Genomic DNA, 11,621 nt, shown 5'->3' with positions numbered 1-11,621 from the left:
TTAAATTAACTTTTAGAAATACCTGTCTTAATACATTGTCTTACACATTTACCACACCACATTTAAAGTCTACTTTACTTCCCTTTACCCTGATGTGTAAGTAATGAAAAATACATAATATTTTACTCACTGGGGGGGAACACTCTTCTTAGACAAATAGGCAAGAAGAATTTTGCCAGGCTGCAACAATTAATGCATATAATTATGCACACACTTAACTTCACTACTGAATGTAGCCCATTGATTTCAATGGGACCATTCCGAGTAGTAAAGTTAAACAAATGCATGTTTGCAGAATTGAGAACTAAGGCCTAGATCCTCACAGGTATTAATTAGTGCCTAACTTCCATTGAAATCAATCTGAGGATCTGAAAGCTAAAGTCCTAATTATGTAATGAGCTCTAGGCAAGCAGACCTATTTCCATGGACAGCTGTATTAATTTCTGAGGGGCTTTATGTGTGCACAAGCCTCTGCCTGCATGTTCATTTTGGGATTGGGTCCTAAAAGATCAAATTCATTTTTCATTAATTTGTATTTTTCATTTTAATTTTCATTAATAATAAGATGTGTTAAAGCAAATTGCAGGGAAATCTTAAAAAGTTATAAAAGCAGGAGAGCTATATTTGCCTCCAAATGAAAACATTTGAGGATATTTTAGAATAATTTATTGGTGGGGGCACTATTTCTAATAATTGTTAATTTGTAATTAAGGGTGTTGTCCTGCTATCATTATATAAGAACTTCCTCCAGTTGCTTCTATTGAAAGGCAAATTCAAATGGTTTGTGTAAAATTTAGGACTGATCCTGCAAGCTGATCTCTACAGCTTGACCCCTAGGCAGACCACCAATCAAATCAATGGGGCTTTGTAGGAGTCAACCTTACAGGATCCAGTGCAATAAATAAGCATATTTTGTTTTGCAGACTTGAAATGTTAAAAGTTACCTAGTAATGCTCTCAAGATCCTTGTACCTGTGAGGTGCCCTGTTAACTTCATTGAGGCTCTGGCCAGGATGGTCAATGGCTTCTAGGCACCTAGCTCCCACTGAAATCAATGAGGATTTGGCTCTCTGTGGCTACACAGGATCCTTCCTGCAGACCATTATGGCTATGAGAAATCTTACTGACTTCAATGTAAAATTAGTCCTGAGTGTGCATGTTTGCCAGATTGAAGCTTTTATTACCAACAAAGCAAATATGTACTGTCTTTAATTGGAAGTCTGCTTGCATAAGATTGCCAGGGGCCCCTAAGTATTTATGCAGACATCTTATGTCACAACTTCAATGTCCCTCATGTTTTGACTAAATCCTTTATTGCTCAGAAACCACAGTATCTTTTTAAAAAAAAGGAGGGGAGGGGAAAGAAGCAGCAACAAATATTCATAAAAACTCAAAGATATTCAGAAACAGGAAGTATTGTCCCTTTTCAGCCCTTGTAGATCCTCTCCTATTTACTGCAAAGAGAGAAGTTTTATTAGGGTTTCCATAGTGTCTGCCCCACTCACTGAGATAACACAGGGCCTTGAGATAACAAGCTCTTATTCTCTTTTCCAGACCAGCCAATATAAGGAGCATAGTTCAGCTGAAGACTCAGCCCACAGACTTTAAGAGAGAGCATAAGTCTTCCAGTGAAATACATTAATCAAATGTTCTTATTGTGTGTTTGAATGCTGTGCAAAACTATATATCTATATTTGGCTGCTTATATGTTAAAACTGAAGGGAAGTTTGGAATGAAGAGTTTGAGAGTGTTTAGATATCTTGATGTGGTATTTGGGGCTGGTATGGAGGGATATCTTGTCTTAAATGGTGACTTTGACTTCCTGGAGTTTTAGGTGTTGCTTTATTAGGAAATGCACTTATGCAAACTCAACTGTAAGTTAAAGATATTTTTTGTGGGTGGGTATTTAAACTGAGATAATGACGTAACATTAGGATTTCCCTAGCGTGCTCTCAATGAAAAGTCAGGACTTTAATAAAGATACTGATCTGAGTTTCTATATCCCTCCCTAACTCCCCTAATGCATTGCTGGCCTCTGCACAGGAGTGAATTTCACTTATGATGATGCACAGTAGCAATACCATATTTACATTATGTTTTGACATGATGTGCAGTTAATCCACTCAGAGGCTTATTTACTAGTAAACTGGAACAATTTTTATGACCTCATTGGCATTGTTATAATTAATGCTAGTTAGAAAAATATAACTATCTACTGAAATACAGGAGACTTGCTTAGTATCATATAATTTCTCTCTAGTCCCACTTTTCCTAGAATATGTCGACCACCAACCAATTTCAATACTATGATGAATTTTAGAGATGCTCTGTAAAAGCATATTCCAAGGTAGGTTTATGGTGCAAAATAATAATGAAATATCAATTCCATAAGCTATCAAATTGTTAATGTTTTAGGCCCCAATCCTGGGGTGATCTTCCTCAGTGAAATCATTGCATAAGCAGGTCTGTATTTTGTAGTATCTAAAGAAACACCATACAAAATCAAAATATAGGGGTGTTTGTTCCAGGTCAGTAGCAAATAAGGTTACTTCATGTCCACTTTCCACTCATAAGTAAACCTAAAAATACAGTATTTTTGATAAAATTATGAGTCATAAAACCCACAAAATAAGGTAAATCCGATTTGAAAAGTGCCCATCTGTTCCTAATCCATTTCTCTGTTATAATTTACAACCACCTTGCTTGTAACTGTTATTTGTAAACCACTTAAAATATAGCCAAGTTAGGAGAACTCAATTAGAATTAAGGTCTCAGCAGTTGGCTTGTGCAGATCTCATTACAATATAAAGATCTGTGCCCCTGAACGATGAGCTGAAATTATAAAAGATACAGCTAATTACCAGATTTTCACCTTCACAGAGGGACGCTCAGCTTTGAAAATGTAGCCCTTGATGCCACTTTAGTGTACATTTTGCTGATAACAGTAGTTAGACATTGGAAAGTGAATCCATTTGTCCCTCCATGTTAAACTGGGCAAAAGGAGGGGATGACATTTTGTTGTTGCTCACTTGTTCAGCTCCTCTGATTTCAATAGCTGTTAATGATTGTTTTATAACATTTTGGCAAATATTATTACAAAAGAAAAGAAAAGAAGGAACCAATAATAATAAGTGAGAACAGGTGCATATACTCCCACTAAAACAGAAGTCCTTAATCTTTCTCCAGGGATTCTGCAGCTTTTCAAGCTTGTTGATCCCCTTTTCAAAATACACAAACAGGTGCACAGTCCTAGTGAAAATGTTTCCATAAACAAGGCTCTTATGCTATAAGAGACAAATCATTCTTAAACTTAATATTTCTGCACAATATGCAGTCAAAGCCAGAAAAGAGTGTCAGAGTGTATCAAGGAAATATACCCCTGCAGGGTATGTACTAGAAAAGGCCCTCAGCTGGATCCTGAGGCCGCAGGAAGTGTCACTTACTTGTAATACGACAAATATATTGCAGTTATAACAACCTATGACTTGACACTGTTTAATCAGTTTAAGGAATAATATACACATTGCAGACCACAAGCTCCCATCTGAACTGAATGACCCATAAAAAATACAAGCTTTCATCCCACCAGCTTCTTATCTCTTTTGTTATCTTTTCCCTCTCCCGCTCTACCCACTTGTTCTTCACTATGAAAGAGCTCTTTCACACTACCCTTCTTCTCCCTACCTGCCTCCTCTCCACTGGCCTAGGTTTTCCAGACAGAACCTCTCCCAAGCCAATTTTCCTGAGCCCAGCCAAGTAGTTCAAAATGCTTTGTAAATATTACACCCTAGTGAGGTAGATAAGTATTATTTTGCCCATTTCACAGTGAAACTGGGGCAAAGAGACTAAAGCTGAAGTTTAAACATGTCCGCTAACAAATTCTGAGCACATCAATATTTAGGTTCCCAGTCTGAGGTACCTAGAATCCAATTTTCAGAAGCACTTAGCACAAAGCACTCCAACAGAAGTTAATGGGAGCCACAAGTCCTCAGCATCTCTTAAAATCAGGTCCTAAGCATCTCAGTCTGTGCCCCTAAAAATTGAGGCACTTAAAATTTGTAGACATTTCAACATTTTAGTCCAAGGACACACAGCAGTTAGTGGTGGTTCAGGGTCTAGAAACCAGGCATCCTGGGTTAATTATGTGTAACCCCTTTAGAGGAGAAGCTCCTGTATTACCACACTGAGCCTCAAGGAGGCTGGCCCCTGGACTCCAGAAGCAATGGCGATACAGGCTCAGGACTCTGCTTCTCAGATTATTTTAGGCTCCGGGGCAGAGATGGAATTTGCTTGCAACACAACCAGACCCAAGCATAAACTAGAACTCAGAGACAAAGGGCTTGGTTTTGGTTTTGCTTTCAGTTTTGGCTTTTGTTTGGAGTGTAGCAGAGAGAGAACCATCACAGCTAGGAAGAACCCTTCTATTATCCACACTCCTAGCCAAGGGAAGACTTAGAGCCCTTTGAGGATTTCTGGGACATTGGACTGTGTCATCTCAGCAGAAACCAGAAACCCAGGAGGCTGAGGAGAGAGTCACAGGCTACCAAGAGGCAGCCTAACTCCACATTTGAATGCAGACCAGAGAGCCACAAAGACTCTCTTACAATTCTTGGTGTGGATACTTTAAGAACACCTCTGTTTGTTTATTTTGATATTGTGTTTTAAGCCATTCTCTGACTTCAGCACTGCACTGCCCAACAAAGACTGTGCCTAAACTAACTGTTTGCCTAAGCAGGTGCTGGGAGGGGGCGCATGGTGATGTGCTTGTAACTGCTAGCCGCTGCCTCCATCTTCTGCAGGCGAAATGCCACCTTTGAAACACCTGCCACCAACTCTTGGCAGCAGTGTCTGCAGAGGCATGCCAAATAAACAATGACTCCCTAAAAAGCAGCAGCTGTCAGTCTCAATTATTAGGGTGAGTGGGCTCCATACCTTCAGCACATAACAATGCACCACCCTGCCAGCTTGGATCCTGCCAGGAAATGAATTTCCTGGCCTAGCTCATTTCCTTCCGCAGTCCCCAGAGTGGGCAGACAAGATGACCCACAACAGTCTTCAGCGATGAGCATCGAGCGATACAGTGCATTGTTGCACTGTGAATCACAGAATACACATCTAGAAAGCTGTATTGCTTGTCACAGTCAGATGCAAGGCCAGTGCAAATGCCAAGCATGACGACAGTGTGATGATATTGACAAAGTGGTCTCATGGTAGTCGTTAATTTACCCATGGTTAGCATGCAGTGAAGACATAGACAAAGAGGGTCAGGGTATCTTTATACAATAGGCTATTTCTGGGGTCCTGTGATGAAACAATTGAATGGCTAAGCCATATACAGGATTTAACCTACTCTTGATTAAAAGGTATCTACTGAGCCTGCAGCTTTACTGGTCAAAATAATAAACTAGGATGGCCTGTTGTAGCTCAGATCATTGGTTTGCTTTCCCCAGCTAACTGGATTATATAGTCAGAGGTAAGATTCAGAATAGAACTTGTTCACAAATAATTCACTGCAGGAATTAAGGGCTACCAATGGTACTATAAAAAGAATGTTGATTTAGGTGAGCCAGGCCTGGCTGACCTGGGACCCAAATGTAAGCACTATAAAAACTCAAGGTATTCTAATTTCATTTCTACCATTTGTGTCTTTCAGATATGTTATGAGTTGTGTGGTTATACACCCCATTTTATCAGACTAGTCTATTATACTTCTAGCAAGTATAATCTAATGGAGACTGCAGCTATCCCAGATGTGAAGTGAGACTCTAAGGTATTTCATCTGCTTATTACAGGATTGACTATTAGATGATCCGAACATCAAGTGGTGATTGTCATGTTCCTGTACCAGATATGGACTGGCCACAGACTTTCCCTATAGATGCCAGATGTGTTCATCATAAGATTCTTTAATGCTCTGCCAGGTATAGCTGAGGTTCATTTAAATAAAATATTTTATACAGTGACATCTAGTGGCTGAGCAATATAATATAGATTAGCATTCCATTCCGGGTGACCGGAAAGGCGGCATAACATCTAGCTATGTGAAAGAACATAGGCAGTTCTTATGGACTTTTTTGCAATCCTAATATCTTAAACTATCTGAAAGCTTATAGCTATCTGTTGGTATAAACGAAACCACTGAAACGCAAACTGTATATTCAATGTATGTTAAACTCCCCTTTACTGCTGCCTTGGGATGGAGGAAATGGCTGTGTGACATATTTTTAGGGAAGTGTTATGCAGTTCTGGGCATGTACTGGCTGTTTCTGTTTTAATTTGCAGGCAGATATTTCAAAAAATGTTGAGCGATATGTAAAGTACTGAGTAAAAGGAGTGGTCATCCCAATATTCTGGGGCTCCTGGCAATCAGGTTGTGTCCTAACTATTAGGGTATTTATACAACCACACTGATGTTTCAGAAGTCCTGTACTTGCTCAGTACACATACAGCCTGTTTATATAAATACAAAAATACCAGAGGCATAGACAAAAGTGAACCTAGGGATTTAGCTTATTTGTAATTCTACTACATTGGCATTGCTGCCTGTGAAAGCACATTCCCTATTTTCATCTGGATACTTACACCACATCATTGAGCAATGCTGGAAAAAAGAAAGGTTGATCTTATTTGGTTAGCATTTAATTAGGATCTAACAACCATATTAGATCTCCCTGATGTATATACAGGAAATTTTCTCAGAAGCCATCTCCAGTCATTTTGATTTATGATAGTGTGTTCTAATTGAAGGGACATGTGTTCATATGCATGGAAATATACGCCAAATAAGTTTGAGATATTCTGGATGATTTCAAATGAACTTATCTCCGTTATTATTATGTATTTATTATTTGTATTACGATAGTGCCACAGGAGCTGACGACGAGAATCCCCCAGTAAACACCTTGTTCTCCAGTTACTATATTTTATATTGCTTAGACTATAAATTGGTAACGTAAAGGTCCATGCATAAAGGAAAAAAATAGTTTACAAATTCCTTAACCTTATTCTAGCGAACTCCTCTCATGTGTTTAGTATACATATAGGGGTATCTATTACCACTAATACTAGTACCACTTGAGAGATGGTGCCTTCCATAGCTCCCCACAACATTCCCTACTCTCTGCACATTTGTGCCTGGCTGGCTACAGGCCTGGACTTGATCTACATGTGCAGACACTTTACATGTCTGCCTCTTCCCCCATGTCACTATCATGCATACTGTGGTTCAGTGACAAAGCTTCTACACTTTGGTCTGAAGTTTCCTAATGGGCCTTATTATGTTAGCTTTAATTTTTTTGTCACACTCTCAGTAAAACATATGCATGAGTTTAGATGATGATTCACCCAGACCAACCTACATAGGAAAACCAGCCTTAATAGCCTTAGCTCTTTTGAAAAAAAAATCTTTTGAGTCATGGGAAGAATCCTGATCCTCTCTGCCCAAATTAGCAAATACAAGATATTGCAGCATTAGTTATGGAGAAAATTACACTGTCTTGAAGTGATGATCTTGACTGAGTTTATTTTTCATGGGACCCTTTCAAAGAGATGTAGAATCTATTGACCACCTGCTATACTCTGAACCCTGCAAGCTAGTTAAACCTATTCCCCTGGTCTCTAAAATCTTCTTATCACTTAATGTTAATCACTTCGTTACTCCCTCTTTTTTTACTTTTTCTTTAAAAAGACTATGTGTGTTTAATTGCGTTATGTACATGCAATAGTTTCAGAGAAGCAGCTGTGTTAGTCTGTATCCGCAAAAAGAAAAGGAGTACTTGTGGCACCTTAGAGACTAACAAATTTATTTGAGCATAAGCTTTCATGAGCTACAGCTCACTTCATCGGATGCATACTGTGGAAAATACAGTGGGGAGATTTTATATACACAGAGAACATGAAACAATGGGTGTTACCATCACTCTTGTTACAGTGTGTATGGTAACACCCATTGTTTCATGTTCTCTGCGTATATAAAATCTCCCCACTGTTTTTTCTACTGCATGCATCCGATGAAGTGAGCTGTAGCTCACGAAAGCTTATGCTCAAATAAATTTGCTAGTCTCTAAGATGCCACAAGTACTCCTGTTCTTTTTATGTAATTTATTTATGAAGAGGTTATGGAAAAGACACCAATCATGCTGTACATTTAAATGGCCACATGATGGCGTCAGACACTAGGAAAACAGGATAAGCTTCTCCACTTCATAATGGCTGAATATGAACATATTTTCTTTTTGTATCACCAGTATTGAAAGACAACAGCTAAGGAACACACACAATAGCTTCTTAGCAAGATGTTCACTGCTTAACAAGTTTTATATCTTAGCTTCCCTCCTCAGTATTACCTCTGCCAAGTCTGCTAGATGCAGTGAGAGATTGTATACAGTATATTCAAAGATATATACACAGAAGTTAATTTTCCACTCATATTCCAACTGTGTTACATGCCCCAGACATAATCTGCATATTCTGTAAAGCTTTCACTGTTGCAAAGTATTAGCATAGACATTTTGGACCCTGGCACATAGATTAAAAGAGACCTATATCTTTAGAGACTTCTTTCTAGCTAGATAATTACACACACCCATTAAAATATTAGTAACATTGTAAAGTCAAGCACTTAAAAATTAGGAAATGCAAAAATTAGAGTTGCCTGGTTAATCTTAATTCTGCCCCTTGTGCACATGCATTATGGTACAATCATTAATCACATGCTATTTCTTTCACAGAACCTCTGCCCCATTCAGTGCACAGGATGGCCAATGCTCACGTAATGAGCAGCTATTCAATATTTTCTTTTATCCTCATTGCCCAGTGTGTGACCCCATGCCTTATTTACTGCATACTATTCAAACCCTGTTCTGAAAACAAAATAATTAATTTTCCTCATGAGCTTTCGTATGGCACTCATCATTATAGTATCTGAGTTATTCACAAACATTAATTAACCACTAATTTGGGGTACCCAGTTTAGGATGTCAAGGACCTGATTTTCCAGAGTACTTAGCATTATATAGCACTTTACAGATACCCAAGCACTATTTCCATTCACTTCAGTTGCAGCTATGAGTGCTCAGCAAATCAGATCCTAGGGTCTCAAGTTGGGCACCCAGAAATTGATGAACACAAATTAGTGACCACCTATGAAAAGTTTAGTTAAGTGACTTGCCCAGCATCACATAGGAACTCTGTGGCAGAAGCAGAGAGAGAGAATCAGATTCTCAAGGGCAACTACTACTGTCTTAACCGTAAGACCCTCCTTTCTCTTCCTATAATCCCCTGCCTCCTTCCCTACCCACTCCAACTTCTGAAACAAACAAAGTAAGGGTCCTACAGAGAGTAGCCTCCTTCACTATAGAAGCCTGATTCATTTCCAAAGGAGGTCTAGCCTGTATACTGAATGAGGCAGGGATCCTGTGGAAAAAAACCTCTGTGATCACATAATTAAAGACTGTACCATAATGCATATGCACAATGGGGGGCAAGCTTAATTCTAGCATTTCCTGACTTTTCAGTGCTTGACTTTGAACTTTAATAATGTTCTTTAGTTTTCTATAGTTTTTCTGTAATTTCCTATTTTTTTAAAAAAGAAAACTGAAAAACCAGAAATTCCATCATGTGGCATTATATTGACACCCACATGGTTCATCAGCAGGGTTAGAACTTTAAGATCCACTGCACAGACCTCTGCTGCTTTACCTAATGGAGTAACTGATAGCAATAGTAGGTTGTCATCCTCCAGGTGTACCAACACAAGAAGGGGGTGAGACATATGCTGTGACAGTGTGTTTCACAGAGAATTGTTGACAGCAGAGGAATGGTGAGACTCAGGAGTTTTGGGTTCCGTTCCAGGCTCAAGAATAGCGTGCTTTTGTGTGCACAGATGCTTTTGCCCCTTTTCCCCAACCTTGACCCCTTCTCCCCACCCTAGTCCCCGTCCCAGTCCCGTCCCTTACTCGCATCTAGCTCCTTATTCCCATCCCATTCTCCTTGCCTACTTAAGTCCCAGTCTCCACTCCTCAGGCATCTCATCCCAGTTTCACTCTCCTTACACAATTAGGCCTAGTCTCCCACTCCAGGTTTGCTATCCAAGTCCCAATCTCGCCACCTCCCTGTATCCCAGTGTCTCCTCCTCCCCACACCCAATAACAGTCTCCTTGCCCTGCTAGTCCCAGTTTCTCCCTCCCAGATCCTCATCCGATTTGTCTCTTTCCCTTCACTGGCTCCCAGTCCCAGTCTTCCTCCCTAGGTTCCTCATCCAATCTCAGCCTCCTCCTCCATCCCTCCCCCTGGCTCCTTGCCCCCAAACCTCAGTTCCTTGTGAGATCTGTCTGTCTCTCTCCTCTCCCCCATCCTCATTCCCTTCCCACTAAATCCTAGTTCCAGCCTTCTTGTCCAGCCTGTCCCAGTCTCCCCACTTTCTTGAACTCCACATCCAATCTAGGTCCCCCTAGCCAACTGGCTCCCACTCTCCCCATTTCCCTCACCAGCTCCCAGCCCCAGATTTCCCTTTTGTGACTCCCATACCCAGCCAGTCTCCTTGCTCAACCAGTCCCAGCCTCCCTTCCCTCCAGGCTCCCAGTCCCAGTCTCCTTGTCCAACCAAAACCATTCTCCCCTTCAACTCCTAAATGCAGTTTCCCAGTCCCAGTCTCACCAGACTCCTTTGTCTCAATCTCTTTTCCTTCCCCCTGGTCCAGCTTTTATCTCAGGTGGCTTCCTCCTTCTTATAGATGTCTGCAGGGGGAGGGAAGGTTCATTGAAAGCACAGGAGAGACCAGATCCTGCTCTCAGTTCTGGTGCCCAACCCCACTCCCGCCTGGAGTGGTCATTACAGAGAAAGTCCAGCTTTGCCCATGTAGGTCTAGGTTGAAGTATGCTCAGTTGCTTTACAGACATGGCACATGCGCAGTCCTGTCACATGTGGGAGCTGTGATGAGAGCATGCTCGGCTGCTCTGTACAGATGATCATATATCCAGGCAGAGTTCCTCTGGGCAGCATCTGCTGGCTCCCTAGACACCTTTCAGGAGCAGTCAGCGCTGTCCAGGGTTCTCTGCTCAGTGTCCCCCTCCAGATCCCTTATTATGACCTCCATGCCACGGACCTCAGTGGCTCCTCTTCTTAGGCTGGGGGAGGGGCCTTCAGCTTGGCCAGCCCCCTTACCAGGATTCAATAGGTGCTCTGTGAGGATGATGCATGTCAGTCAGGTAAGCACTAGGAGCTGTGAGAGGCTCAAGCATTCTTGGTCACTCTGTGCAGATGTTGGCTGCACAGTCTGGTCAGCACTAGGAGCTGTAAAAGGCTCAAGCATGCTCAGTGAGGATAATACCTTCCACGATTTTAACTGTTAAAACCAAGTCTCCGTTGAGCATGTAAACTGAGAAATTTCAAAGGCTTATAACTTGGCCAAATTTGGGTGGATTTTCCCAAGGACAGCAAAAGGCACATCCTGGACACAAAGGCCACCCAACTGCCAAATTTCCAAGCCCTTACCCCAATCTTGTTCTCAGAAATAGCTGAATACGTTTGGCTGGTGGGGTGGGGGCAGAATTAGCCTGAGGCAGACACACAGCATAAGAAATCTCAGTCCAAGCAGTTAAAGTTTGGCAAAGTTATGAGCAA

This window comes from Eretmochelys imbricata, chromosome 8 (assembly GCF_965152235.1).
Source record: "Eretmochelys imbricata isolate rEreImb1 chromosome 8, rEreImb1.hap1, whole genome shotgun sequence".
Classification (NCBI taxonomy): Eukaryota; Metazoa; Chordata; order Testudines; family Cheloniidae; genus Eretmochelys; species Eretmochelys imbricata.
This window is presented reverse-complemented; position numbering follows the sequence as displayed.